Below are 5,847 nucleotides of genomic sequence, written 5' to 3' on the forward strand. Positions count from 1 at the left end.
ATATATATATATATATATATATATATATATATATATATATATTGTAAGAATTGCTGCTAAATGTCCAAATCCAGGAGGTTTTGTACAGGGTAAGAAAGTTCATGTATTCAAGGAGGGTTGAAAGCCTCATCTCCCCTAATGGCAGTGACTGCTGCTTCTAAATAACACAATTACCTGGACCATTTCTTTTTGTGGATAAATGGAGTTTTGTGCTCTCACTGGGTTGTTAACCTCTCATGTCAGGACTTTAAGTGCTGATAATATCTCCAGAAGAAAGCTTACTCATAGTTACCAGCTTGTTTCTTTTTGGACGGAGTAAAACGTAAAAAGACACAGCGTGTAAGTCTGTGTCAATAAGCACTATTGTTTGGGCACTCACTGCACTGGAATCGCCAGATGGATATTGAGTCCCTGTCCTTAGTCAGATCAGGATTGCTGTTTCCAAAATGGGCCTGCAATGAAGTGTTTATGGATTTGTGGTTTGTAGGCATTCAGTCTCTCAAATGAATGATGCCATCCCCTGCACACACGCCACTTAACACAAGATGGAGCTATTTATCTCATTTCATGGCTGCATGCTTTACAAGAAACTCGTAAGATACCTTTGAGCCTTTGAAATACACAGATGACAGATGATACAGCTTAGTTCAGATCATCAGTAGCTGCGAGATAAGAACACCCAAAGACAACTGAGAGTAGACTGAATAGGACAACGGTAGAAACTGCATGAAATACCCCTTGTGAAAAAGAAATAGATATTCTTTAGTATAAGCTACTGATAAAGTATTAGTATTTGAGAACTTATTACGAAAGTTGTATACTTTAAAATTAATTTAACCTAGTATTCATTTAATGTGATTTTTTTTTCAGACAGTAAATTCCATGTTATTTTAGCAAAATATGTCATAGTTTTAATTTATATTGCATGCCATTACTTTAGAGTGCTTTTTTGATCCACCCAAGGACTTGCTGCATATTTCTACTTCAGATGTTTTTGATATGGTTAAAGTGTACTGTCAGATCATTTATGGTAACTAAAACTACTTGTATTACACAATTGCCAGAACCAGAAAGAGGTTGATTGGTGTGTTTGCGTAAAGATCTTGATGATAATGATAAAGTTTCAATTTAGAACGTTTAAAATATATTAACTTTAAATAGTGAAAAATACTACAGTAGCAAAATTAGCCTATACTAAAATAGCCTTTTCACATGGTTTAGTATATTAGACGGCACATAAATGTACTTATTTAAAGCTTATTAAAACAAAATTATTTAAAGTAATTTAAAGTAAAACTTTTACATACCTGTGTGCTAAAGGGATAGTTCACCCATAGTTCATCATTTACTCGCCCTCAGTTGATCCAAACCTTTTCTTCTGAACACAAAAGAAGATATTTTGAAGAATATGGGTAACAAAACGTTTAACAGGGCCCACCATAGTATATGGACAAAAAAAGTCAGTGGGTGGTGATCTGTAATTATTAGCTTAAAAAGTCTGTCTAACTTATGCATTTAGATTTTTAAAAACGTATAACATGCAGACAACTATGCATTAACTACCCATATGCAAAACACACATATTTTTACAGAGCAATCACACAGAGGCAGGTTGTGGCTGAACAAAATGATCTCTATAGAAAATGCGTTTTTTTTTTTTTTTTTTTTACAATCAGTGCAGTACGTTCATTGAATGAGACCATAAAGTACAGACAAAACGCAGTTGTTGGTAGCGCAGCAGCAGCACCTGTCAGACAGTCATATGGGGTTAGTATGCGGGTTAAGAGCTTGGCTGAAGCTTCTGCTGAAAGCCGGTGGTCTTTGCGGATAGGGATTTGTGGTACATTCCAAGAGAAAAGCTGGAAGAACTGATGCGAAGCGGGATAAAAGGGATCATAGATTATTTTGGTGTCCCAGTGTGCAGGTTTTTTTTTTTTTTTCTAATGTAGAGGGAATCTGCTTCCAGGGTTGTCTTCTCTGTTCAGGCAGTTATAAATGATGTCAGGATGCTTTGGGTGATGTCTGTAAAGGAGGAGACCAGAAGCTGCTGTTTAATTCATCCAATTAGCTCTTCATTTGTCTGAGTACGCACAGTTAGTGTTGTTAGACTTTCTGTTGCTTGATGCAGAATCTTTCAAGTCCTCTCAGACAGATTTAGTTTGAGTGCAGTGCATCGTGGGAGGTTTAGTCATAGAATCTTGATGTAGACAGCCTGCAAGGTTAAAAACATTCACCTTGTCCAGCTGTTCATAGCAAATGACCTCTGAATAACTCTTGCTTGTGTTATCTTCACCATCTTAAAGACCACAATTCACAGGTGAAACGTCTCCCTCAGTTTTATAAACTCTGTCTGTCATTGTCATGATTTAAAATGTAATGAAAACCAGGTTTTAGGAATGTTGAGCATAAAATATAAAACTATATATATATATATATATATATATATATATATATATATATATATATATATATATATATATATTTATCCTGATTACCTACCTAAAGTACTGTTTTCGGATGTACATCCCATCACTCTTGAGGCCTTCTGTCCTCCACTTTACATCACTTTACTGTCCTCCACTTTACATTTATTTATTTTTTGTTATTTTTGGACCAAAATGTATTTTCGATGCTTTTTCGATGTGACTGATTTCACATGGACTACTTTGATGATGTCTTTATTTTCTTTCTGGACAAGGACAGTATATCGTACATGCATTTTCAATGGAGGGACAGAAAGCTCTCGGACTAAATCTAAAATATCTTAAACTGTGTTACGAAGATAAACGGAGGTCTTATGAGCTTGGGACGACATGAGGGTGAGTCATTAATTACATAATCCATTTTTGGGTGAACTAACCTTTTAATAATCTTCGAAATGTATATTAAGAGTTTTAGCTGTGGTATCGAAATTTGAATCAATTTCACCGCTATCTAAAATTTTTGGTGTCATAACCTTATATTTATTACAATACAATGATGTGCATCATAGTCACGTGCATCATAGTCACATGATAACTGTTTTATTAATTTCTTACTTTGTGGTGGGACCAATGAAAATTGAATCATTGAATTTAGTGAATTAAAACGAAAATCGACAATCTAGAATCGAATCAAACTGAAATCTTGTGAATCAGAGTCGGGACATCTTAATCGTTAAGTCCTACGTCAAATCCAGATATCAGACTGCCAAACAGAGAACCGTAATTTGTCTCTCCACGGAAGACTTTTCCACTGCTCAAGAGTCCAGACACTGTATGCTTTACACCAGTCCATCTGACACTTGGCAATGGCATTACTTGGTGATGTGAGGCTTGCATGGAGCTGCTTGGCCATGGAAACCCATTCCATGAAGGTCATGCCTCACGGTTTTTGTGCTGATATTAATGGCAGTGAAAATTTGAAACTTTTGAGCTATGGAGTCAGCAGAGCATTGGTGATTTTTATGTTTTGTGGCTAAGTTGGTGTTGTTCCTAAATGCTTCCAATACACCAGTTACAGTTACAGTTACATCTCTTCAGAACGGCCTTTTTTTTTTTTTTTTTTTTTTTTTTTACAGATGTTTGTATAAGCAGACTGACTGGCTAGGTGCTTGATTTTATACACCGGTGTCAATGTATAAAATGAAAATGTAATTTCTTTCTCTCTTTTTTTTTCCTCACGAACAATACCAGTCAGAAAATATTAATTGCATCAGTGAAATGTTTTGTTGTTTACCCCTTACCTGAACTTAATCAACCAGCCCCCGAAAAAAGTAAAATAATAATTGAATAAATAAAAATAATTAAATTGCACAATGTAGAAAAAAAATTATAAAACAGCAGATAAAAGGACGAATTACATAAATACATAGAATAAATGGTTGAGTCAAAAAAAATAAAGACTGTTTAGACTTAGCAGAAACAGCAGGTAACAACACAGATATATATGACGTATTTTTCCTCTTTTATACTACACTCTCATTCAGGTATAGAAAGGGAGCCCACATTTTCATAAACACAGCACGGCATCCTTAGGCTCCAAATATTACACGTTTATAACTTGCCATATTTGACATGAGTTCCATCCATTCATCAATATATATATATATATGTATATATATATACACACACACAAGATGTTCTACCTAAATTGTGGCACACTGCCACCCACCCGAGATGTTCTTATCTCTAATACATTCTCCTGCTTCACATACCTTTACAGTCCTATCATCTGCTGCAGTAACCCAAACATTTTCACAGTACTAAGAAAAGCAAGCAAACGGGTGTAATTCTGCTCAATTAGTGATAGCAAGCAGTAACTCAAGCGGTAAAGAAAACAAGCGACGCTCTGCTGTTTTTCAATAGCCATGGCTTAGCCAACCTGGCAGCTGGGCAAGTACCTAAAGACAAGAATCTCTGAATATAAGTTCCATTGGGAATTTGTGATACAAAACCCAAGCATCTCCAGTGCTTTCATGGAAGAACATGCTCCTGTGGCCAATAGGGGGAGCTTCATATATCATGTCCTCCTAACTGCCAGTTTGACATGTTCAGGCATCAATAGTTGAGCTGTACAAACACAAACAGCTGATTTTATGTGTTGTTTTCTTCATGCTTCATCCTGACGTTTTATTGCTATTCAGTATTTTCAAATATAAATAATTTATTGAATTTAATGGTGTGGATTTCATTATAATTAAATTTCAGTCAGAAATGGTAAAATGTATTTATCCTTTAAAATAAATATTTGATACTTCATTAACTATAAAATCTGTATCTATATGTATCTACTCTACATGTGCAGTTGTTAGAATAACATTTTTTTTTTTTTTTTTTTTTAAGGAATTATGTTCTGCTGTCGAAACGATTATTTAAGTGTCTTATTTACAGGTTTACATCAAAGAGAAACTTCCTCTTTTTAAAGTGAGCTTGCATGTTATTAAGTCCAATAACTAGTATAAATTATAAATTACCGCTAATACCACACTGTGAACAATTTGACTGATCAAAACAGACCACATCATTCCATGGCCCATAAAGATATTTTGTGGCCAATTAAAAACACGTCTTAAAAAGCACAAGACACTCTTTGTTTCAGTTGCTAGGACATCGTCAATAACAATACATCTCTAACCTCCCAAATGTTTTGCTCCAACACAATGAACATTTAATTGATTACAACCATGCCCATCCCAACATATCAACAAGAAGATCAGAGGGCAACGATTCTTGGGAGCTCTCCTCACTTTCAAGTCTCCTCACTTTCTGTGTCTTAAGAGCCAATACCTACACCATTAGACCAATCAAAAAGTCCTTTTCCCATCATGCTCTAATGGTTTAACAACAGAAAAGAGACAAATATCCCTGTGGGGAAAAAAACCCAAAGCTTCGCACTCATCTTTATTCTTCTCAGAAAAAGGTTTCTCTGCAAGAACTCATTTCTCCACAGATGTGTCATTGCTCCACAGCAGGAGGTTTGAACTTTCTAATTCTTTTAAAAACCTTCTTAGTGAGACGACCTGCGGGAGCCCCAGTAATTGCAGTGTTGATCTTTTTACCCTCTGTTCTGTTTCGTGTCACATCTTTTGCCCACTCATGAAAGTAGGAAATGCTAACGGAAGACTGGGAATTGTTTAACCTGCTGGTCCCTTCTTAAAATGAGCAAAATTAGGTAAATAATGAATACATAATTTTATGAAATAACATTTTTCTTCTGTATTTTTACAAAATAAAATAAAATAAAAATTAAACCTGCATTCTATTACTGGAAAACACTCAAAATAAGTTAAGTAGATTCTGTATTTTACATCTCCTACATTTCCATGTCTCTGTGTTCTCAAGTGAGTATCAGCTGTGAAGACTTTCT

At 35.0% G+C, this 5,847-nt stretch overlaps 1 long non-coding RNA gene across 1 annotated transcript; it reads right to left on the reverse strand.

Annotated features, from left to right (window-relative positions):
* Positions 1–49: 49 nt before the first annotated feature.
* LOC148978363 (uncharacterized) lies at positions 50–1,451 on the reverse strand. Its single transcript, XR_016169303.1, has 3 exons — positions 1,308–1,451; positions 603–662; positions 50–452 (listed from the first exon to the last, which is right to left on the reverse strand). It is a non-coding gene; the product is annotated as an uncharacterized LOC148978363 (long non-coding RNA).
* Positions 1,452–5,847: the final 4,396 nt, after the last annotated feature.

The sequence above is a fragment of the Pimephales promelas genome, chromosome 7 (assembly GCF_988280905.1).
Source record: "Pimephales promelas chromosome 7, fPimPro1.hap1.1, whole genome shotgun sequence".
Taxonomy (NCBI): Eukaryota; Metazoa; Chordata; class Actinopteri; order Cypriniformes; family Leuciscidae; genus Pimephales; species Pimephales promelas.